At 43.1% G+C, this 25,515-nt stretch overlaps 1 protein-coding gene, 1 non-coding gene and 1 pseudogene across 13 annotated transcripts in view; 2 read left to right on the plus strand and 1 right to left on the minus strand.

The window, feature by feature from the left end:
* Window positions 1-25,515, minus strand: part of SRPK2 (SRSF protein kinase 2) — a 287,057-nt gene that overhangs the window by 230,506 nt on the left and 31,036 nt on the right. The gene's annotated exons all lie outside the window — the stretch shown is intronic.
* Window positions 833-936, plus strand: LOC119626378 (U6 spliceosomal RNA). Its single transcript, XR_005242547.1, has one exon. It is a non-coding gene; the product is annotated as a U6 spliceosomal RNA (small nuclear RNA).
* On the plus strand, window positions 5,116-5,938 carry LOC103226693 (cyclin-dependent kinases regulatory subunit 1 pseudogene; annotated as a pseudogene).

A 25,515-nucleotide genomic window follows, 5' to 3' on the forward strand; every position in this document is an offset into this window, starting at 1 on the left:
CCAGCCTGGCCAACAGGGTGAAGCCCCATTTCTAAAAGAAAAAAAAAGAAGAACACATGCCAACCAGATGAAGACTGGGGAAAGCCAGCAGCACAAAGGCCCAAAGCAGGTAAAAGAGGACCAACCTTAGTGACACCAACAAAACAAGGGCGACTGATACAAGGCAACATTCTAAAGCACCAAGAAAAACACAGCTTCCCACACAACAAATCATCAACAAAGGGAAAGGTACATTCCTCACCATCACCTGAAAAAACTAAACAAAATGTGAAGCCAAAAGTTGATAGAGATGAAGCAAAACAAGTACATATACACAATCAACAACTATAAACTTGGTTGCTCTTTCTAAAAGACAATCTGAAAATAATGACAGAAACTAGCATTGCTCATAACTTTGAACTCAATTAGACTCAAAATACCTTCTATTTCCAAAAAAAAAAATTACTCTTCCTAACCTTAAAACTAACTGCACAAAAGATATCCACAGCGGAGAGAAAACAGTGATATTTTAAAAATAAGTGCTCGCTTCGTAGGCCAGGCACAGTGTCTCATGCCTGTAATCCCAGCACTTTGTGAGGTCAAGGTAGTTGGATCACCTGAGGTCAGGAGTTCAAGACCAGACTGGCCAACATGGTGAAACTCCATCTCTACTAAAAATACAAAAATTAGCAAGGCATGGTGGTGGGTGCTTATAAGTCCACCTACTAGGGAGGCTGAGGCAGGAAAATAGCTTGAACCTGGGAAGTGGAGGTTGCAGTAAGCAGAGATCGTGCTACCACACTCCAGCCGGGGCAACAGAGTGAGACTCCGTCTCAAAAAAAACAAAAAATAAGTGCTCACTTCAGCAGCACATATACAACTGGAACAATACAGAAAAGATTAGCGTGGCCTCTGCCCAAGGATGACTAGCAAATTCATGAAGTGTTCTGTAATTTTTTATATAAAAAAATAAGGCCGGGCGTGGTAGCTCACACCTGTAATTCCAGCACTTTGGGAGGCCAAGGTGGGCAGGTCACGATGCCAGGACTTGGAGACCAGCCTGGCCAACATGGTGAAACCCCATCTTTACTAAAAATACAAAAATTAGCTGGGTGTGGTGGCGCTCGCCTGTAATCCCAGCTACTTGGGAGGCTGAGGCAGAAGAATAGCTTGAACCCGGGAGGTGGAGGTTGCAGTAAGCCCAAATCGCACCACTGCACTCCAGCCTGGGCGACAGAGTGAGACTCCGTCAAACAAACAAACAAACAAACAAATAGAAACAAGCAAAAAGCCTAAAACTATGGATGTAAATTGTGATGTATGAAATTTTACATTAGAAATTATAAGAATATAGGTTGGATAATACCCAGAAATGTTTACTGTAACAAATATTAAGTAATAACATTTAGCTGTTTGTGTATACAGATAATATACAAAACAAAGACCTTCAAAAATTTCTAATCTGAAGTGACAAATTTAATTAACGTTTAGTAATCACCGGTTGCTCTGCTCAGGATCATGTTTAACTGTATACAGTATTTTTAATTCAAACAATACACTAGAGAAAAAAGAGTATTTTCACATTTGTGCCTCAGAAATGAAAACTGCTAATATTGCAAGAAATAGCTCCATATTCCCTGAAAAAAACATCCTGAGAGCCAATCTCTTTCCTACTTTCCAGCAGTAGTTACTTTCTGCTTCCTGCTGGTTCATTTTGTACAGTTTTATGAGAGAAAGAGAGACAGAAAATAATATACATATACATTTATTAACAATATTTGGTAATGAGCTTTTGGAAAATGTTTATAAATAGTATCATGCTTTATGTACCATTTACCAAACATTCTAGCCTAATGCTGTAATAACTGATCCAAATATAAATACCAACTAATCTACTACATTTATACCATTATTACATATAAATATACACTGATTTCTTCTAGTCATTTATATCAGACAATGCTATGTTTCTAGGGGTTTTTTTGTTTTGTTTTGTTTGTTTTGAGACAGAGTTTCACTCCTGTTGCCCAGGCTGGAGAGAAGTGGCGTGATCTCAGCTCACTGCAACCTGCGCGTTCCAGTTTCAAGTCATTCTCCTGCCTCAGCCTCCCAAGTAGCTGGGATTAAAGGCGTCTGCCTAATTTTTTTTTTGAGACGGAGTCTCACTCTGTCGCAGCGGCAAAATCTCGGCTCACCGCAATCTCCGTCTACTGGGTTCAAGCAATTCTTCCATCTCAGCCTCCCAAGTAGCTGGGACTATAGGCTCACGCCACCATGCCTGGCTAATGTTTGTATTTTTAGTAGAGATGGGGTTTCACCACACTGGCCAGGATGGTCTCGATCTCTTGACCTCATGATCCACCCACCTTGGCCTCCCAAAGTGCTGGGATTACAGGCGTGAGCCACCACACCCGACCAACATCCAGCTAATTTTTGTATTTTTAGTAGAGTTGGGGTTTCACCACGTTGGCCAGGCTGGTCTCGAACTCCTGACCTCGTGATCCACCCGCCTTAGCCTCCCAAAGTGCTGGGATTACACGCATGAGCCACTGCACCCAGCCCTGATGTTTCTGGTATTAAAATACATATAAAGTTTGTCTGGGCACGGTGGTTCATGTCTGTAATCCCAGCACTTTGGGAAGCTGAGGCGGGAGGATCACTTGAGGTCAGGAGTTCGAGACCAGCCTGACCAACATGGTGAAACCCAGTCTCCATTAAAAATACAAAAAAATGGCCGGGCACGGTGGCTCAAGCCTGTAATCCCAGCACTTTGGGAGGCCGAGACGGGCGGATCACTAGGTCAGGAGATCGAGACCATCCTGGCTAACACGGTGAAACCCCGTCTCTACTAAAAAATACAAAAAAACTAGCCGGGCGAGGTGGCGGGCGCCTGTAGTCCCAGCTACTCCGGAGGCTGAGGCAGGAGAATGGCGTAAACCCGGGAGGCGGAGCTTGCGGTGAGCAGAGATCCGGCCACTGCACTCCAGCCTGGGTGACAGAGCCAGACTCCGTCTCAAAAAAAAAAAAAAAAAAAAAAAAAAATACAAAAAAATTAGCCAGATGTGGTGGCACATGCCTGTAATCCCAGCTACTCAGGAGGTTGAGGCAGGAAAATAGCTTGAACTCGGGAGGCAGAGGTTTGTAGTGAGCCAAGATCATGCCTCTGCACTCCAGCCTTCCAGCTTGGAAGATAGACTCAAATAATAATAATAATAATTAATTAATTAATTAATTAACTTAAAGAACACTACTTATTGGTTGGACGCGGTAGCTTATGCCTGTAATCTCAGCACTTTGGGAGGCCAAGGCGGGTGGGTCACTTGAGGTCAGGAGTCCCAGATCAGTCCAGCCAACACGGTGAAACCCCGTCTCTACTAAAAATACAAAAAAATTAGCCAGGTGTGGTGGCATATGCCTGTAATCCCAGCTACTCGGGAGGCTGAGGAAGGAGAATCACTTGAACCCAGGGGGTAGAGGCTGCAGTGAGCCGAGATGGTACCAATGCACTCCAGTCTGGGCAACAAGAGTAAGGCTCCGTTTCAAAAAATAAATAACACTACTTATTATCAAATAATTATTAAACTTCTAATAAAGGAAGACAAAAAATTCCCAATTCCATGACTGACTATTTACAGCCACAAGATAATAAAGCAAACAATTGCATTATCACTCAGTTTTTAAAAGAACTATGAGCAAATATTCAATTATCAAAAATCAACTCATAGCTTTAAAATGAACCTTGGGCTGGTTGTTGTGGCTCACACCTGTAATCCCAGCACTTTGGGAGACGGAGGCAGGAGAATTGCGTGAGCCCAGGAGTTCCAGACCAGCCTAGGAAATACAGTGAGATCTCATTTCTACAAAACATTTTGAAAACTGGTCATGGTATTGTGTGTCTAGTTTCAACTACTGGAGAGGCTGAGGTGGGAGGCTCGACAGCCCAGGAGGCAGAGGTTGCAGTGAGATGGCGCCACTGCACTCCAGCCTGGGTGACAGAGCAAGACTATCTTTAAAAATAAAAATTAAAAAAAAGCAGCTGGGCACGGTGGCTCACATCTGTAATCCCAGCGCTTTGGGAGACCGAGGCAGGCATATCAGCTGAGGTCGGGAGTTCAAGACCAGCCTGACCAACATGGAGAAACCCCGACTCTACTAAAAAGACAAAAAATAAGCCAGGTGTGGAGGCCTGTAATCCCAGGTACTCGGGAGGCTGAGGCAGGAGAATTGCTTAAACCCGGGAGGCAGAGGTTGCGGTGAGCCAAGATCGCACCACTGCATTCCAGCCTGGGCAACAAGAGCAAAACTCCATCTTAAAAAAAAAAAAATCAACTTTGCTTATCGTATAAAAATAACATATATACCAAATTTTCAAATTAAATAACATTTACTAAAGCCAAAAAACACAAAAATATTTGTGAAAAAAATCAAATGTTATCTTGTTTACGATTTATGGTATCTTTCTTGAACTTTTCTTAAAAATAAATTTGGTATTGATTTATTGCCACCTACTGGTTAAATTCATATTTGAACAGCATTTCACATCAAATATTCACCACAGTTAATAGAAAACACAGAGAAAAAAGTAATGTTCTTTTCTTTACAACGTTTTAGTAAACTACTATGATAAATTCTGCTTTGGTGTTTGTAAAGTTACCTCACAAAAAGATGACTTGACTTTTAACAATATCTTCACTCAAATTTTTCTTTAGTGTGTTGGGACTGTTTTAAAATACCATTATAATTTGTTAGAAATATAAAACCTTTAATGAAAATACTTTCAAGATGTTATTTTTTAATTTATAACTCAAATATGTATATGTACCAGTTTTCCAGAATACTGGAGTTATATAGAATTTAGGATATTACCATCTTTTTACAGCTGATTTGTTACGACTGAAAACCAAAAAAAAAGTTCCCATTACATTTGTTGTTATACGTTTTAAGTAAATTTTACTCTACAGCAATCCCTCCTCTAAATTTCTTTTTCATACTAACACGTTGGTTGAGGAAAGAGTCTGTTGTCTTACTGAACTACTTTTAAAACCACTTCCAGATTTTAAAAGCATAACAAATTTAACACACTCTGAGTTCCCAATTCTAATAAATCAACTGTAAAAAGGCATTCCCTAAAGTGACAGTGGAAATGTGAACATGGGCGCGTGCTGCTGGGAGTTGCTTGGAGGTTGGCGGCGCGGGGCTGAAAGGCTAGCAAACCGAGCGATCATGTCGCACAAACAGATTTACTATTCGGACAAATACGACGACGAGGAGTTTGAGTATCAACATGTCATGCTGCCCAAGGACATAGCCAAGCTGGTCCCTAAAACTCATTTGATGCCTGAATCTGAATGGAGGAATCTTGGCGTTCAGCAGAGTCAGGGATGGGTCCATTATATGATCCATGAACCAGAACCTCACATCTTGCTGTTCCGGCGCCCACTACCCAAGAAGCCAAAGAAATGAAGCTGGCAAGCTACTTTTCAGCCTCAAGCTTTACACAGCTGTCCTTACTTCCTAACATCTTTCTGATAATATTATTATGTTGCCTTCTTGTTTCTCACTTTGATATTTAAAAGATGTTCAATACACTGTTTGAATGTGCTGGTAACTGCTTTGCTTGAGTAGAGCCACCACCACCATAGCCTAGCCAGATGAGTGCTCTGTGGACCCACAGCCTCAGCTGAGTGTGACCCCAGAAGCCACGATGTGCTCTGTATCCAGAACACACTTGGCAGATGGAGGAAGCATCTGAGTTTGAGACCACGGCTGTTAACAGAGATCATGTAAACTTGCTGTTTTTGTTTTTTTCCTGCCGGGTGTTGTATGTATGGTGACTTGTGGATTTATGTTTCAGTGTACTGGAAACTTTCCATTTTATTCAAGAAATCTGTTCATGTTAAAAGCCTTGATTAAAGAGGAAGTTTTTATAATCTAAAAAAAAAAAAAAAAAAAAAAGAAATGTGAACATGGATTGAGTTTTTGTTTTTTGTTTTTTGTTTTTGAGACAGGGTCTCTCTCTGTTGCCCAGGCTGGAGTGCAAATGGTGCCATCTTGGCTCACTGCAACCTCTGGCTCCTAGGTTCAAGCGATTCTTCTGCCTCAGTCTCCCAAGTAGCTGGGATTACAGGCACCTGCCACCACACCTAGCTAATATTTGTAATTTTAGTAGAGATGGAGTTTCACCATGTTGGCCAGGCTGGTCTTGAACTCCAGATCTCAAGTGAGCCGCCCACTTCGGCCTCCCAAAGTGCTGGGATTACAGGCATGAGCCATCATGCCAGACCTTGATATGAGTTTTAGATGATACCAGAAAAATTATGATAATTCTGTTGGGTGTGATAATGCATTATGATTATGTAATAAATGCATGATTGCTATGGGCTGAATTGTGTCCCCCCAAAATTCCTGTGTTGAAGCCCTTACCCTGTGTGATAGATATCTGAAGGTGGGGCCTTTGGCAGGTAATTAGGGTTAGAGGAAGGCATCAATGATAGTGGGGCTCATGAAGAGATTCTTATTGTTTTTTTTGTTTTTTTTTTTTTTTTTTTGAGATGGAGTCTCACTCTGTTGCCTAGGCTGGAGTGTAATGGCACGATCTTGGCTCACTACAACCTCTGCCTCCCGGGTTCAAGCAATTCTCCTGCCTCAGCTTACTGAGTAGCTAGGATTACAGGCACCTGCCACCACACCTGGTTAATTTTTGTATTTTTAGTAGAGACAGGGTTTCACCATGTTGGCCAGACTGGTCTCAAACTCCTGACATCAGGTGATCCACCTGCCTCAGCCTCCCAAAGTGCTAGGATTACAGGCATGAGCCACCGCACCTGACCTCAGGATGGGATTATATAAGGAGAGACACCAGACAGCTTGCTCCCTAACTCTCCTAAGCGCGATGGCACAGTGAGACAGCAGCCATCTGCAAGCCAAGAACACGTCCCGCCTGGAACCTGACCATGATGGCAGCCTTATCTCAGACTTTCGGCCTCCGGCACTGTGAGAAAGAAATGTCTGTTGTTTTAAGCTACCCAGTCTATGGTATATTGTTACGGCAGCCCAAGTCGACTAAGACAGTGATGTATACAGAAATACGTAAGGGAGAAATAATACGCAAGAGATACGGCAGTAATATGCCAACTGCTTTTAAATACAGTTGCAAAAAAAGAAAAAAATGGAACAAAACCTTAATGATTGTTAAATTTAGGTGCCAGGTACTTAGTGGTTTAACATGCTATCAGTTCAGTTTGTATGTTTGAAGTTTCTTATAATTAAAAATCTTTAAAAAAGAATATAAAAAATACTTTTTCAATGTAACTCCTCTAACCAAAACCTGAAAATAAAATGTTTTAAGATAAAGTACTAATTTGAAGTTATTACAAGGCAAAAATAAAAGGTGAATAAAACTTTACCATCTTTAAATGAATTTAGTAAAAATTGTTAAAAGTTTTTTTGTTTTGTTTTGTTTTTTGTTTTTGAAACAGAGTCTCCCAGGCTGCAGTGGCACGTCTCGGCTCACTGCAACCTCCACCTCCCCAGCTCAAGCGATTCTCCTGCCTCAGCTTTCCGAGCAGCTGGGATTACAGGTGCATGCCAGTAGCGCCACCACGGCTGACTGATTTTTTTGTAATTTTAGTAGAGTCGGGGTTTCACCATGTTGGCCATGCTGATTTCCAACTCCTCACCTCAGGTGATCCACCTGACTCAGCCTCCTAAAGTCCTGGGAATACAGGCATAAGCAACTGTACCCCGCAGATTCTAAAGATAATATAAAAGTCCAACCTAAGGGTCTCAAGCTAAAAGCACTGACCTTAAAGGCTAGTATTCTGCTGTAATTAAGTGGCCTGTTCAAATCACTTTTATCAGGGGTTAAATTTTCTCAATTATGAAAGAGAAATAATTTTGAATCCTGTTGTAAATAGGATGTTGTTCATTGCATATATCCAATAAATTACTTTTTTTTTTTTTTTGAGACAGAGTCTGGCTCTGTCGCCCAGGCTGGAGTGCAGTGGCCAGATCTCAGCTCACTGCAAGCTCCACCTCCCAGGTTCACGCCATTCTCCTGCCTCAGCCTCCCGAGTAGCTGGGACTACAGGCGCCCGCCACCTCGCCCAGCTAGTTTTTTGTATTATTTTTAGTAGAGACGAGGTTTCACCGTGTTAGCCAGGATGGTCTCGATCTCCTGACCTTGTGATCCACCCGTCTCGGCCTCCCAAAGTGCTGGGATTACAGGCTTGAGCCACCGCGCCCGGCCGCCAATAAATTACTTTCGAAGTATTTTACTTTTATCCTATAGTTTGGAACTGTTTATTTTGACCCTTTTTGGCTATAATAGTTCTCAAATTAGAATCTTGGATTTTTCAAAAAGATAATATCACCTGAAAATAGTAAGCTTTGCTTCTTTCTAACCTGTTTGGGGTGTTTTTATCTGACTGCACTAACACTGCTAAATACCGTAATACTACACAACAAAAAGGGAGAGCAGTCAACTCAATATTGTCCCTGATTTTAAAAGGAATAGTAATAGTTATGACATTAACTATTAAAACTAATTTTTTCAATAATTTTTAAGAAAGTGTCTATTTGTATTTTATAAAGAGTTTTCAAAGGACAGGTATTCAAGCATGCGCCTTTGATCCATTCTTGCATTAATTAAGCCACGGAAATCTGTTCTAAAACAAGGATGAATAATTTCGTATTTTATGTAATTCTGAGACATCATTGTAAACTATTCAAAGTTTTATGCCCGAAATACATGACCTCAGGAATTTTGAATAGAGGAACAAAAAGCCATTCCTCCTCTAGTTAAAGATTCCAAACTAGTTTTGGTGTTCTTAAATCTGTTTATTTCAATCACCTCATTCATTCCACAAGCACTTATTAATTACCTGTGATCCAGGTACTACGAACCAAACATAGAAGAATATAATAATGATTAAGAGACAACTTCTCATCTTCAAGGAGCTCACCTAATTGTCATAAATATTGTTAACAAAATAATGAAGGAAGAAACATCCACCTGAGATATCCAGAAAAATTCAGAGGAAGGAACAGCAGTCCTAAACACTGAGTGACAGCAGTCAACGGCATCTCTCCAAGTACGGGCCATGAACTCCTGTGAACCCCTGAGAATAATACTAAAATATTGTTTGCTTTTTTCACTGACAGTGCAGTAGCAAAGGTATGTGCCTGGCCAGGATCCTGGTCCTGATTCATGCTAAGGCACTAGTATTTCTAGTGCCTTGACTGATGCTAATACTAGTGCTTTGGCATGAATCAAGGACAGGCTCCTGGCCGGGCACAGTGGCTCACGCCTGTAATCCTAACACTTTGGAAGGCCAAGGCGGGCAGATCACTTGGCAGCAGTTTGAAACCAGCCTGGCCAACATGGTGAAACCCCATCTCTACTAAAAACACAAAAATTGTCCTGGTGTGGTGGCACACACCTGTAGTCCCAGCTACGCGGGGGGCTGAGGTGGGAGGATCACTTGAGTCCAGGAGGCAGAAACTGCAATGTGCCAAGATCATGCCACTGCAGAGTGCCAAGATCATGCCTGGGAGACAGAGTGAAACACTGTCACAGGAAAAAAAAAAAAAAAAAAAAAAAAGGCCAAGATCCATAACTATACTAGTAGTAATTATATTGTTCATCATCATTTTTTAAATGTCTGTAACAAAGATGTAAAAAATTATTTTTATTAATCTCTAACCTTAAATATGTATCTTTTCAAAATTCTGTGTGAGAAAATGGGAAGTATGCATAAAGAACTCATGCCATACACCAAAATACAATGACTATTTCAAGAAAAAGCAAGTGGGCAGTTGAGTTGTGAGCTAAAGCAGTCAATTTTTTCATGGAGCACCACAAAAGAACGAAAGATATCAATTATGGTTATACAAAGTGAGATATACAACATTTTCTTTTCTTTCCTTTTTTTTTTTTTGAGACAGGGTCATGCTCTGTTACCCAGGCTGGAGTGCAGTGGTGGCGTCATCACAGCTCAATGCAGCTTCTATCTCCCAGGCTCAAGTGATCCTACCACCTCAGCCTCCCAAGTAGTTGGGACCCCAAGTGTATGCCACCACACTTTTTTTTTTTTTTTTTTTTTTTTTCCTGTAGAGACGGGATATCACTATATTGACCAGGCTGGTCTCAAGTGATCCTCCTGTCTCAGTCTCCCAAAGAGCACCTGGGCTATACACTGAAATCTGAATTTCCTGTAATGTCACAAAATCTTCTGAATTTTTTCAATCATTTAAAAATGTAAAAGCTACCTTACAAACTATACAAACACACGACAGGCAATATCTGGCCAGCAATCCGCAGTTTGCAGACCCCTGCTCTATACTCTAACTTAAAGATGTGACTGTACAATCCTTCCACTATTCCATATTTCCTAAGTACCACAATTAACTTTATTTGCAAGTCTTTCTGCTAACCCTCGTGTGATGGCCTCTGGGAAATGAACAACGAGGCATTCTTCTGATTTAAACCCATTAAGCTTCACCCACACTCACACTTTAAAAAAAAAACAGAAGGCCGGGAGCAGTCACTAACGCCTGTAATCCCAACACTTGAGGCTCAAGCAGGTGGAACACCTGAGGTCAGGAGTTCAAGACCACCTGGCCAACATGGTGAAACCCCGTCTCTATTAAAAATACAAAAACTAGCTGGGTGTGATGGCAGCTACCTGTAATCCCAGCCACTAAGGAGGCTGAGGCAGAAGCATCACTTGAACCCAGGAGGCAGATGTTGCCGTGAGCTGAGATCGCACCATTGCACTCCAGCCTAGGCAACAAGAGGGAAACTCCATCTCAAAAAAAAAAAAAAAAAAAGCTCGCTTATCTAGTTTCTGATTTGAAACACTGTAGGTGTAAATCCCAGCACTTTGGGAGGCCAAGACGGGTGGATCACGAGGTCAGGAGATCAAGACCATCCTGGCAAACTCTGGGAAACCCCATCTCTACTAAAAGTACAAAAAAAAATTAGCCGGGCGTGCTGGCAGGTGCCTGTAGTCCCAGCTACTTGGGAGTCTGAGGCAGGGAAATAGCGTGAACCTGGGAAGCAGAGCTTGCAGTGAGCCAAGATCGTGCCACTGCACTCTAGCCTGGGTGACAGAGCGAGACTCCTTCTCAAAAAAAAATAAAAAAAATTAAATAAATAAATAAATAAATAAATAAATTAAAAATAAAACACTGAAGGAAGGAAAGGGGGATTTTAAGTAGTTGTGTAAATGACACAAAGAACAGTAACAACTGTTCTACTGATGTCAAATATCAAAAGAGTCCATTATGATGAATCTCAATTCTCAGTCTCAACTTCTCTCCCACAGATTCAAAAACTAAAATCTAAACAGTAGCTTTTGAGTTTGGTGAGATATCCTAAAGTAATTCTCACATTTTAAAGAAATGCCAAAAACTAAACAAATGAATAATATGACCAAGTATATCACAAGAAACGAAAAAAATAATTCATTATAAGGAAAACACATTATATGTGTGATATAACAATTATAAATTATTACAGGGAATAACATGAAAGACAACTGAAACAGCTTATCTTTCAAAGGATGAAAACTTCTCAAACTCATTCATCTATATATTCATTCATATTTATTTTACACATGTACATGTCAATGTGTTTGGAATACAAGTAGGGCAAGAAATTGGTGTCCAAAACAGACATGGTCTGTGTGCTCTTGGGCCTATGTTGTATATCTGCTCTTTCCATTATCATAGCCATCAGCCCCATGTAGCTATTTAAATTTAAATTAGAGTTAAATAAAATTAAAACCAGTTCTTTGGTCACACTAGTCACACTTCACATGGCCAAGGGCCAGCTTTCAGCTATGATACTGGACCTCACAGACACAGAATGTTTCCATAATCACAGAAAGTTCTGTTCAGTAGCAAAGGTTTAAAACGTTATGTACTTCCCTCTCTCTGCTGACTAGACATTAAGATGAAATTTAACTTCTTTCTTTTAAAAAAGAGGGCAAAATTTTACTGCTGTCTTTTAAGGAAGTACCAGGTGACAGTATTTCTACAGATGTACTTTATATCAAAGCTGAAAAAACTTCTAAGGTTTTCTAATCCAGCAAAATAATCACCAAATGCTTTTACCAAGGTTTCAAAGTTTTTAAAAAAATTCTTGGAGGTAAGTATTTCATCATCAATAACTATTTCAATTTACTAATTGGCTTCAAACCATTCTCAACTGCATTCACAACTGCAGTATTTCCTTTCCAGAAAGTGAAGGATTCTGCACTTAACTGATTATCACATAACTCTCTATGATGCAGAAAACAGCTCCTGCTTGTCACCTCTGCGTGGTGACTGGAACACAGAGGGTACTCAAACAACTGTTACATGAAGGTCAATAAACTGTAAGTCTCCAGCACTGTCAAAAGTAATACAAGGCCAGGCATGGTGGCTCATGCCTATAATCCCAGCACTTTGGGAGGCTGAGGCGGGCGGATCACGAAGTCAGGAGTTCAAGACCAGCCTGGCCAATATGGTGAAACCCTATCTCTAATAAAAACACAAAAATTAGCCAAGCATGGTGGTGCGCACATGTAGTCCGAGCTACTCAGGAGGCTGAGGCAGAAGAATTGCTTGAACCCCAGGAGGCAGAGGAGGTTGCAGTGAGCCGAGATTGCACCACTGCACTCTAGCCTGGGTGACACAGAGCAAGACTCCATCTCAAAAAGAAAAACAACAACAAAAAAAAACCCACAAAAGCCACATTCCATTTCACAACCCTGGTTACTGATGGAGCTTCAAGTCTGTGCTGCTTATTTGTAAAAAAAAAAAAAAAAAAAAAAACTTTATTAACTGCATGATTTAAGTAGCACCGAACATCTGTTGGGTATCAGTTTTCTGGGTCCCTGAAAATCAAGGACTTACTAAAAAGTAAAAATTCTACATGAAGAAATAAAATACTGCACGTTGCCTGGGAACCGTAAAATTAACATAAATTAATTTATCTTTTACTTAGCTATGAGACAGACAGGCTTTTTTTTTTTTTTTTTTTAAAGATAAGGTTTCACTCTGTCACCCAGGCTGAAGTGCAGTGGGCATGATCATGGCTTACTGAAACCTCGACCTCTGGGCTCAAGTGATCCTCCCACCTCTACTCAGCCTTCTAGGTAGCTGGGATTACAGACACGCGCCACCAGGCCCAGCTCATTTTTTAAATTTTGTAGAGACAGGGTCTTGCTATGTTGCCCAGACTGGTCTTAAACTCCTAACTCAAGCAATCCTCTGGCTTCAGTCTCCCAAAGTGCTGGGATTACAGGCCACCATGCCTGGCTAACTTTTTTTTTTTTTTTTTTGTAGAGACAGAGTCTCACTAGCCCAAGCTGGTCTCAAACTCCTGGACTCAAGTGATCCTCCCACCTCAACCTCTCAAAGTGCTGGGATCACAGGAGTGAGCCACCACAGTGACCACAGACTGGCTTATAAATATGTGTAACTACCATGAGATATTCAACCAAAGAATGAGGGGGAGTGGGAGGGGGAGGAAAAATTATGGCTGGGCAGGACAGCCCATGCCTATAATCCCAGCACTTTGGGAGGCTGAGGCAGGAGGATCGCTTGAGTCCAGGAGTTTGAGACTAGCCTGGGCAGCTTGACGAGACCCCCATCTCTGCAAAAAAAATTTAAAAATTAGCCATGCGTGGTGCCACATACTTGTGGTCCCAGCTACTTGGAAAGCTGAAGCAGGAGAACTGCTTGAACCTGGGAGGCGGAGGCTGCAGTGAGCAGAGATGGCACCACTGCACTCCAGCCTGGGTGACAGAGCGAGACTCCATCTCAAAAAAAAGCCACATGTGGTAGCTCGCACAATTAATTCTAAACTACATTAACAAAGACATCTCAAATGTCTCAACTACTCATGAAAGACAGCTATATCAAAATTGCACACTTTCCCTGAAAACAGAAATCAAAATGTTTTCAAATTAGTCCATACCAATGACATATACCATTAACATTAGTGAGAATACGGCTGTTTGGCAAACTTCTTTTTTTTGAGACGGAGTTTCGCTCTTGTTCCCCAGGCTGGAGTGCAATGGTGTAATCTCAGCTCACTGCAACCTCTGCCTCCTGGGTTCATGTGAGTCTCATGCCTCAGCCTCCCAAGTAGCTGGGATTACAGGCATGGGCCACCACACCCGGCCAATTCTGTATTTTTAGTAGAAAAGCGGTTTCTCCACGTTGGTCAGGCTGGTCTCGAACTCCCGACTTCAGGTGATCCACCCACCTTGGCCTCCCAAAGTGCTGGGATTACAGGTGTGAGCCACCATGTCCAGTCACATTTGAACTATTTTCTAACCAAACTGGTTCTGCCCAATCAGGTGATATGCTTTAAAACAGAAAACATTTTATCTAAAGAAAATTATCATTCACGCCAGCACTGAAAACAGAAAATAAAAAATAAGAAATAAATATATCAGAGCAGTGGCTAATGCCTGTAATCCCAGCACTTTGGGAGGCCGAGGCGGGTGGATCACCTGAGGTCAGGGGTTCGAGACCAGCCTGGCCAACATGGCGAAATCCCATCTCTACTAAAAATACAAAAATTAGCTGGGCGTGGTGGCACTTTCCTGTAATCCTAGCTACTTGGAAGTCTGAGGCAGGAGAATCGCTTGAACTCGGGAGGCAAAGGCTGCAGTGAGCCTAGATCACATCACTGTACACCAGCCTAAGCAATAGAGTAAGATTTTTGATTCAAAAAGAAAAGAAAGAAAGAGAGAGAGAGAGAGAAAGAAATAAAGAGAAAGAGAGAGAGAAAGAAAGCAAAAGAAAGAAAGAAAGAGAGAAAGAGAGAGAGGCCGGGCGCGGGGGCTCACGCCTGTAATCCCAGCACTTTGGGAGGCCGAGGTGGGCGGATCACGAGGTTAGGAGATGAAAACCATCCTGGTGAACACGGTGAAACCCCGTCTCTACTAAAAATACAAAAAAATTAGCCAGGTGTGGTGGCGGGCGCCTGTAGTCCCAGCTTCTCGGGAGGCTGAGGCAGGAGAATGGCATGAACTCGGGAGGCAGCGGAGCTTGCAGTGAGCCGAGATCGCGCCACTGCACTCCAGCCCAGGCGACAGAGCAAGACTCCGTCTCAAAAAAAAAAAAAAAAAAAAAACGAAAGAAAAGAAAAGAAAGAGATCAGAGCCTGTCAAGAACCTATAGCCGGGCGCGGTGGCTCAAGCCTGTAATCACAGCACTTTGGGAGGCCGAGACGGGCGGATCACGAGGTCAGGAGATCAAGACCATCCTGGCTAACAGGGTGAAACCCCGTCTCTACTAAAAAATACAAAAAACTAGCTGGGCGTGGTGGCGGGCGCCTGTAGTCCCAGCTACTCGGGAGGCTGAGGCAGGAGAATGGCGTGAACCTGGGAGGTGGAGCTTGCAGTGAGCTGAGATCCGGCCACTGCACTCCAGCCTGGGCGACAGAGCGAGACTCTATCTCAAAAAAAAAAAAGAACCTATGAAAGAATTAGGGGGGCCAAGCACGGTGGCTCACACCTCTAATCCCAGCACTTTGGGAGGCCAAGGTAGGCAGGTCATCAGAGGTTGGGAGTCCGAGGCCAGCCTGACCAACAAGGAGAAGCCCCATCTCTACTAAAAATACAAAATTAACTGGGTATGCCTGTAATCCCAGCTACTCGGGAGGCTGAGGCAGGAGAATCACTGAAACACGGGAGGCAGAGGTTGCAATGAGCTGAGATCATGCCATTGCACTCCAGCCTGGGCAACAAGAGTGAAACTCTATCTCAGGAAAGAAAAAAAAAAGAATTAGGAAAAGACAGTAATAACATACAGTAGCATTAAAGTACCACCACACCTTAATACCCTATGTAATCAGAGATCCTTCACAAATATCCATGTGAAAGTCCTAGGGTCAAGGACTGGCTAAGTCCAAAAACCAGAGATAACTGAACAGACACAACAGGAAGAAAAGAGTAAATAGCAAAGTTACTATTTATTGAAGGGTGCCCTTTTTTTTTGAGCCGGAGTCTCGCTCTGTCGCCAGGGTGGTGTGCAATCTTGGCTCACTGCAACCTCTGCCTCCCAGGTTCAAGCGATTCTCCTGCCTCAGCCTCCTGCATAGCTGGGATTACAGGCACATGCCACCACGCCAGGCTAATTTTTGTATTTTTAGTAGAGATGGGGTTTCACCAAGTTGGCCAGGCTGGTCTCGATCTCCTGACCTCGTGATCCACCTACCTCGGCCTCCCAAAGGGCTGGGATTACGGGTGTGAGCCACCACGCCCGGCAAAACAGTGCCTGTCTTAATACAGCAGGCATTATGCAAAGTATATCGCCTGAATTTTTACTTAATCCTCACAATAACCCTGTAGTTGCTATAATTTTTTTTTTTTTTTTCTTCTGAGACGGAGTCTCTCTCTGTCACCCAGGCTGGAGTGTAGTGGCTCAATCGCAGCTCACTGCAACCTCCACCTCCCCCGTTTCAAGCAATTCTCCTGCCTCAGCCTCCCAGGTAGCAAGAACTTACAGGCATACAGCAACACACCCAGCTAATTTTTGTATTAGCAGAGATGGGGTTTCTCCATATTGGCCAGGCTGGTCTCGAACTCCTGACCTCAAGTGATCTGCCCACCTTGGCCTCCCAAAGTGCTATAGTTGCTATAATTAATCCCATTTTACAAATGAGGACACTGAGGCACATAGACAGCTTAAACATGTTCAGATTACATGGCTATTAAGCCATTATACAGCAGGATCAGGGTAAGAAGCCACGTCTGCCAGCTAACCCTATACTACATTAAAGTTTACAGAGCCTATCTTATGTGCTTTATCTATTTGCTACCACCTTTTGATATGATTTGAATGTTTATCCCCTCTGAAACTCACATTTAAACTTAATCCCCAATGCGGCAGTATTATGAGGCAGGTCTTTAAGAGATGCCTGGGTCATGACGGTTCTGCCCTCATGAATGGAACCTATTCATAGATTAATGGGTTAACAAATTTTAATGGGTTATCCTGGGAGTGCGACTGGTGGCTTTATAAGAGGAAGAGATCTGAGCAAACGCACTCAGCCCCCTAACCATGTGATACTCTAGGCCGCCGTGGGACTCTGCAGAGTCCCCAACAGCAAGAAGGTCCTCATTAGATGCAACCCCTTGACCTTGGCCTTCCCAGCATGCAGAACTGAAAGAAATAAATTCCTTTTCTTTATAAATTACCCAGTCTTGGCAGGGACCAGTGGCTCACCCCTGTAATCCCAGCACTCTGGAAGGCTGAGGCGGGCGAATCACCTGAGGTCAGGAGGTTGAGACCAGCCTAGGTGACAGAGTTAGACTCCGTCTCAAAAATAATAATAATAGTAATAATAAATTACCAGCCGGGCGCAGTAGCTCACACCTGTAATGAGCCTTGGGTGACTGAGGCGGGAGGATCACCTGCGGTCAGGAGTTCAAGACCAGCCTGGCCAAAAAGGTAAAACTCCATCTCCACTAAAAATACAAAAAATTAGCTGAACGTGGTGGCCGGTGCCTATAATCTCAGCTACTCGGGAGGCTGAGGCAGCAGAATCGCTTAAATCTGGCGGGGCGGAGATTACAGTGAGCCAAGATCGTGCCATTGTACTGCAGCCTGGGCTACAAGAACAAGACTCCATCTCCAAAAAAAAAAGAAGAATAAATAAATAACCCAGTCTCAGGTATTCAGTTACTGCAACAGTAAACAGACTAAGACACCTTTATAATCCACTGTAAAGTAGGCTGTGCAGTTTGACGATCCTATTTTTCTAGAGAAAATAAGAAATTCAGGGAAGATGAATCATTCCCTCCCTACGGAGCACGCAGCAGAGCTGGGTCTGGAATCCCCATCTTCTGACTCTTCACCACTGTTTTTCCTCCTCAATATGCTTAGCCAGTCTGGTGGTTTCAAAACTATGTTCACAAATTACTTAATTTGCATCTCTTCAAAGGGCAGAACCTGAATTCTCCCTTGAGTATGGGCTGTACCCAGTAACTCCCTTCTAACAAATGCAGCAGAACTTGACAGTGTGAGATTTCTAAGGGTGCATTATAAAAATGTAACCACAGCTTCCTCCTTGCTCCCTCTTGATGAAGCCAGCTGACATGTTGTGAGAACATTCAAGAAGAGGTCCACAGGGCAACAAGCAAGGCCTCCTGCCAACAGCCTGGAAGCAGATCCTCCAGCTCCAGCCAAGCCTTCAAAATGACTGCAACCCTGAGCCAGAACCACCCCACTAAACTGCTTCCAAATTCTTAACCCATAGAAACTAAGATGATAAATGCTGCATTAAACCACTATGCTTCACAGTTACTTGTTACGTGGTAATAAATTGCTAATACAACTAGGGGCTGTGTGTGGTGGCTCACACCAGTAATCACAGCACTTTGGGAAGCCGAGGTGGGCAGATCACCTGAGGTCAGGAGTTCGAGACCAGCCTGGCCAACATGATGAAAAACAGCCTCTACCAAAAATACAAAAATTAGCTGGGCATGGTGGCATGCGCCTGTAATCCCAGCTATTCAGGAGGCTGAGGCAGGAGAATCGCTTGAACCCAGGAGATGAAGGTTGCAGTGAGCCGAGATCCCACCAGTGCACTCCAGTCTAGGTGACAGAGCGAGACTCCATCTCAAAAAACAAACAAAAAAAATCAACTCTTGGCTAGTTATCGGAATTACATGATCCCTCCCTTAATTTCACATAGTAAATGCCTGTACCTCTATTGGTTAACATTCTATTCCACCTTGTGTCACTGCTAGTTGTTCACCTGCCTGCCTTTGAGACTAAGTCATAAATCCCTCATTATCCAAGGTTCAATTTTCTCATCAGTAAAATAAAAGGGTTAGATTAAGTAATTGCTAAGGAACTCCCAACTCCAAAGTTCCATAAGGATGACTCTTAGTTGAAAAAAGCAAGATAGCACAGCTGTAAGCTTGGACCTGTAGTTTTAAATCTCGGCTCTACAACCTATCAGCTCTAAACAATGGGCCTGCTTCTTAACATTTCTGTGCCTCAGTTCCTCATCTGTAAAATGAGAATAATAGTGTTATCTGTTAGAATTCTTCTAAGAAACGTTTTTTTTTTTTTTTTTTTTTTTGGGAACAGGGTCTCACTGTGTCACCCAGGCTGGAATGCAGTGGTACAATCATGGCTCACTGCAGCCTTGACCTCCTGGGCTCAAGCAATCCTCCCACCATAGCCTCCCAAGTAGCTGGGATTACAGGAGTGTGCTATCAAGCTCAGCTTTTCTTTTTTTGGGGGGGGGCGGGGTGGAGACAGGGTTTTGTCATGTTGCTTAGGCTGGTCTCCTGAGCTCAAACGATCCACCCTCCTTGGCCTCCCAAAGTGATGGGATTACAGATTGCTTTCAAGCAAATTCATCAGGCCCATGTTCCTCCATGCCCCAAGGTGAGCAGTCTGGGCTGCCAAGGAACAGAAAAACACTTTCCTTCTCCAGAAAATCCCACTCCTGAGCTGATAGGAGGGGATCTTAGAAAGAATCAGCACAAAAGACAGGGCAAACTAGAGAAAGAAGCTGGCAGACTTTTTTCATTCTTCCCAATACAAACTGGAACTAGACATGCAGAGAGCCTTCCTAAAGGCAACGCCCAAATCCCACTTGAGGCCAAACTTCTCCCCAGGGAGACTGAGAGCCAATGTTCTTATCATAGCACTCCTCCCCACGGTGCACCCAGACACAGAAGCCTGAGCAGTTGTGGCTGTCACACCACAGATGCAGCCTTCAGGCCAGAACCTTCCAGGGTCTTTTTCTTTGCTCGCCCAACAGCTGCTGCATCTGCCTGGCCATCAAGGAACAGCCAGTATGCACGTGGCTGTGTGGAGCAAGAGAGGCCAAGCAGCAAAGTCAATTAGAGATGGGTTTGGGGCTAAGTTGACATGGTAACAGGACCAGTCACAGGTCTTCCCATGTATGGTGGGACCAGAGAGCCCCATGTCTTCCATTCATTCTTCTCTGGGCAGTTTCTGTCCAGGACAGCTATGGGGCAAATTCCACCTTACCCTTAAGATTCGCCACCTGGGTGTGGTTCTTGCCTGGCAGTTCATCCAGCTCATCCACCCTGTACTCTGAGATGCTTTTATCCTCCTGCACAGGCTGTGGGTCCTTTCCCCTAATGAATCACTCCAGGTAGTAGCCCACAGTCCTGGCCACAAAGGCCACAGGGAATGTGACTTACGTAGCATAGGTAAGCACTACAATCTAAAGCACAAGTCGCACATCATCAGACAGCCTGGCACTATTTACTGGGAATCCACTCATGCATAGCAATGCAAGAGAGCAAACCTTGTTTCATGCAACAGTTGGGTACCACAAATAATCTGCAGCACAGCCCACACTCCTCTGTCCAGCCCCGATCTCTACCTGCTGGCTAGGAGCAGCCCACATGGCCTCCTGTTGTTTTTTCATAACAACTACAGTCAGATATATAACTCGCATGTACAAATCACCCAATTAAATTGTACAGTTTAATGACTTTAGTATATTCACAGAGCTGTACAACCATTACCAAAACCAATTTTACAGTATTTTTATCACCCCAAAAAGAAACACATACCCATCAACAGAGACTCCTCGTATTTCCCCCTCCCCACCAGCTCTAGGCAACCATAAATCTACTTTCTGTCTCTATGAATTTGCCTATTCCAGATACTTGATATAAATTAAATCTTATTAATATATGGTCTTTTAGGACTGACTTCTTTGATCTAGTATAATGTTTTCAAGATATATCCATGTTGTAGCATGTAACAGTACTTCAGTATTTTTATTCCACTGTAAGGATATGCTACATTTTGTTTATTCATCAACTGACATTTGAGTTGTTTCCATCTGGCTATGTTCAACAATGTTGCTCTTTCAGTTTTAATAGAAAATAAGCTGGACACAGTGGCTCACGCCTATAATCCTAGCACTTTGGAAGGCCACAGCAGGAGGACTGCTAGAGACTAGGAGTTCAAAACCAGCCTGTGCAACATGGCAAGACCTCATCTCTATGGGGGAAAAAAAAAATCTTTTTTTTATTAGCAAGCAAGGCACAGTGGCTCACGCCTGTAATCCCAACACTGGCAAACAGAGGCAGAAGGATCTTCTTTAAGCCCATTAGTTTGAAACCAGCCTGGGCAACATTGCAAGACCACATCTCAACTAAAAATAAAAAATTTTTTAAAAATTAGCCAGGCATGGTGGAGCACACCTGTGGTCCCAGCTACTCAGGAGGCTGTGGTGGGAGGACTGCTTAAGCCTGGGAGGTCAAGGCTCAGTAAGCCATGATCATATCACTGTGCTCTAACCTGGGTAAGAGTGAGAACCTGTCTCCAAGAAAAAAAAGTGATAGAAAATCCAACTCAACCCAGCTTAAACAAATAACTAAAAGTCCAGCAGGGAGCCTTTGCATAAAACACAGCCTGAGTTAGGGTTTAAATATCACCATCAGGGCCAAGCACGGTGGCTCACGCCTGCAGTCCTAGCACTTTGGGAGGCTGAGGCAGGCAGATCCCTTGAGGTCAGGAGCTTTGAGACCAGCTTGGCCAACATGGTGAAACCCCGTCTCTACAAAAAATACAAAAATTAGCCAGGCCTGGGGGCCCCTGCCAGTAGTCCAGCTACTCAGGAGGCTGAGGCAGGAGAATCACCTGAAACCAGGAGGCAGAAGTTTCAGTGAGCTGAGACCATGCCGCTGCACTCCAGCCTGGGTGACACAGTGAGACTTTGTCTAAAATAAATAAATAAAATAAAATAAATAAATATCACCATCAGGATTGAGTTTCTCTCCAACTCTTGGCAAGGCTTTGTTCTCTGTTCATTTTCAGGATCTGCATGGTGACAAAATGGCTTCAATACCTCTATTTCACATCCTCTCCATTGAAGCTTATAGGAGAAAGCAAGAGCCTCTCCCAAATCCTCATGCAAAGGCCCTAAGATTACCTCCAGGTGGGCCTCCAACTGAAAAGTGGAAGGCACTAAGTAAAACACGCCATGCTCCATCCTGGAGCATAAAGGAAACAAGAGAGAAAAAACCCAAACAATGTGAACCAAAAATGGACAAGATAATCCCTATACAAAAACTGAGGCCCATTTCAAGTAGGATAAACGGAATCTGGGCAGCTGAAAAAATTTTTAAGCCCAGTTTAGAGTGTTGTGACAACTGAACCGGATAAATGCATGTTAAAGTATGTAGCAGAATGCCCAATACACAACAAATAAGTAATAAATGTCAGTCACTATATTAGCTATTTTTTGTGTTAGTTCAAATGAACCCATGAAATTTGATAGTTCAGGGCAAAAAAAGACAATTTCACACAGTTCAACATCATATACACTCAGCTTAAAATTAAGGCAAGTACAACCTGTATTTGCTTTTTCACAGTGAAATGTAAGTCTGCATCTCTATTAGATATATTAAACACCCAAAGAAGAGTTATTTCCAAATTTTCAAAACCTTGGGTTAAAAATGCAAGTATATCTTCTTCAACAGAGATTTCTCTGGTCCTGTGGAAGATACATGATAGAGGCAAAATATGAGAAATGAAATACCCTGAGACAGATAGTACTCCCAAAGCATCTGCTACCCTAACAACAACACTATCGTAAAGGCCTTATGTGTATCTACCTTCTCCTTTATCAACTAAAGCACCCAACTAAGACCATTAAATCTTTTCATAGTAAACCACCACTTTGATTTTTTAAATAACACTAATTTTTTTTTTTTTTTGGGGGGGGGGGGGACAGAATCTTGCTCCGTCACCCAGGCTGAAGTACACTGGCACAATCTCGGCTCACTGCAACCTCCACCTCCCAGGTTCACGCCATTCTCCTGTCTCAGCCTCCCGAGTAGCTGGGACTACAGGCACCTGCCATCACGCCTGGCTAACTTTTTGTATTTTGTTTAGTAGAGATGGGGTTTCACCGTATTAGCCAGGATGGTCTCGATCTCCTGACCTCGTGATCCACAAGCCTCGGCCTCCCAAAGTGCTGGGATTACAGGCGTGAGCCACCGTGCCCGGACAAATAACACTAATTTTTTTTTATTTGAGACGGAGTCTCGCTCTGTCGCCCAGGCTGGGGTGCAGCGGCCAGATCTTAGCTCACTGCAAGCTCTGCCTCCCGGGTTTACGCCATTCTCCTGCCTCTGCCTCCCGAGTAGCTGGGACTACAGGTGCCCACCACCTCGCCCGGCTAGTTTTTTGTATTTTTTAGTAGAGACGGAGTTTCACCGTGTTAGCCGGGATGGTCTCGATCTCCTGACCTTACGATCCGCCCGTCTCGGCCTCCCAAAGTGCTGGGATTACAGGCTGGAGCCATCGCACCCAGCCAACACTAATTTTTTAAAAAACTGCTGGAGTCCTTCATTCCTTTCATCACATGTCTTAGTCTCCTCCCTGTCCCTTTATTCTAGTTTGAAATTACAAATCTAAATAGAGATGACCTGCTATGAACAGTAAGTATCTCTTCAGTATTTCTAGATCTGACGGTAAGTGCATGGTTCTAATTCACTTTCATGACCTATACTTAGACAGTGTATCTCTTATAAGTACCTTACAGGAGTTATTGCTGAGAAAAATAAAGATTTAAGCCTGGGCTCAAGTGACTTACACCCATAATCCCAACACTTTGGGAGGCCAAGGCAGAAGGATATCTTGAGGCCAGAAGTTCAAAACTAGCCTAATCAACATAGTGAGATCCCATCTCTACAAAAGTAAAAAACAAAATTAGTCAAGCATGGTGGCATGCATCTGTAGTCCCAGCTACTCGGGAGGCCGAGGCAGGAAGACTACTCGTGCCCAGAAGTTCAAGGCTGCAGTGAGCAATGACTACAGCATGGACTCCAGCCTGGGTGACAGAACAAAACCCTGTCTCAAAAAATAAAAAACATTTAAGCTAGCCAAAATAAATAAACTCACATGCATGTTAAGATGCTTATAAAAATTTTATCATGATTCCATAGCTTTCCTTTTTCCCCCATTGTAAAAATTTGTAAAACACAACTGCAACATCATAAAAATAACAATAGCTGCCACTTACTAAGCATTTTTGATGTGCTACATAAAGGATAAGTATTATCTCATTTAATCCTCAAACATCTCCTTTACTCCGAGAGGTAGGTTTTATTAGCTCTATCTTAGGATGAAGAATCTTAGCCTTAGAGCAATTAGATAACTTAGCTAATGCTAATGAGAAAAGAGAGGACATCAAAACTTGAACTCTGGTCAGCTGCCACCAACAGCCATACTGGCCCTAGCAAAAAGAAATTTAAAGATAAATCCGGGTGCAGTGGCTCATGCCTGTAATCCCAGCACTTTGGGGTAATCCCAGCTGAGGTGGGTGGACCATCTGAGGTCAGGAGTTCAGGACCAGCCTAGCCAACATGGTGAAAACCCCACCTCTACTAAAAATACAAAAAATAGCCAGTGTGGTGGTGTGAACCTGTTATCCCAGCTACTTGGGAGGCTGAGGCAAGAGATTTGCTTGAACCCGGGAGGCAGAGGTTACAGTGAGCTGAGATCACACCATTGCACTCCAGCCTGGGCAACAAGAGCAAGACTCAAAACAAACAAAAAACAAAACAAAACAAAAGATTCAAAGATAAACGAGGCTTTGGGGAAATGGGAACTATCACATCTCTGGTAGATAAGATAGCCTTTGCCCATACAGGGGAAGCACAACTGATCCTTCAACAACGCAGGGATTAGGGACGCCACCCCTATCCCTGCACAGTCAAATATCCACATATAGGATGGGCGCAGTGGCTCAAGAGATCGCTCAATAGACCATCCTGACCAACATGGTAAAACCCCATCTCTACTAAAAATACAAAACTTAGCTGGGCGTGGTGGCGTATGCCTAGAGTCCCAGGTACTCAAGAGGTTGAGGCAGGAGAATCACGTGAACCCAGGAGGCGAAGGTTAAAGTGAGCCGAGATCACGCCACTGCACTCCAGCCTGGGCAACAGAGTGAGACTTCGTCCCAAAAAAAAAAAAAAAAAAAAAATCCACATACAACTTCAGACTCCCCAAAAACCAGAAGCCTTACCAATAACATAAACAGTAGACTAACACATATTTTGTATGTTACATGCATTATAATACAGTATTCCTACAATAAAACAAGCTAAACAAAAGAAAACAATACTAAGAAAATCATAAGGGGCCAGGCGTGGTGGCTCACACTTGTAATCCCAGCACTTTGGAAGGCCAAAGCAAGTAGATCACTCGAGCTCAGGAGTTCAAGACCAGCCTGGACAACATGACAAAACCCCGTCTCTATTAAAAACACAAAAATTAGCTGGGCATGGTGGTTCGTTGCCTGTAGTCCCAGCTACTTGGGGGTCTGGCATGGGAGGATCCCCTGAGCCCGGGAGCCAAAGGCTGCAGTAAGACGAGATCATGCCACTGCACTCTAGCCTGGGCAACAGAGCAAGACCGTGTTTTAAAAAAAAAAAAAAAAAAAAAAAGAAAAGAAAAGAAAATCATAAGGAAGAGAAACTATATTTACTATTTGTCCTAGTCTATTTTTGCTGCTAA

This window comes from Chlorocebus sabaeus, chromosome 21, assembly GCF_047675955.1.
Source record: "Chlorocebus sabaeus isolate Y175 chromosome 21, mChlSab1.0.hap1, whole genome shotgun sequence".
In the NCBI taxonomy this organism is placed as follows: Eukaryota; Metazoa; Chordata; class Mammalia; order Primates; family Cercopithecidae; genus Chlorocebus; species Chlorocebus sabaeus.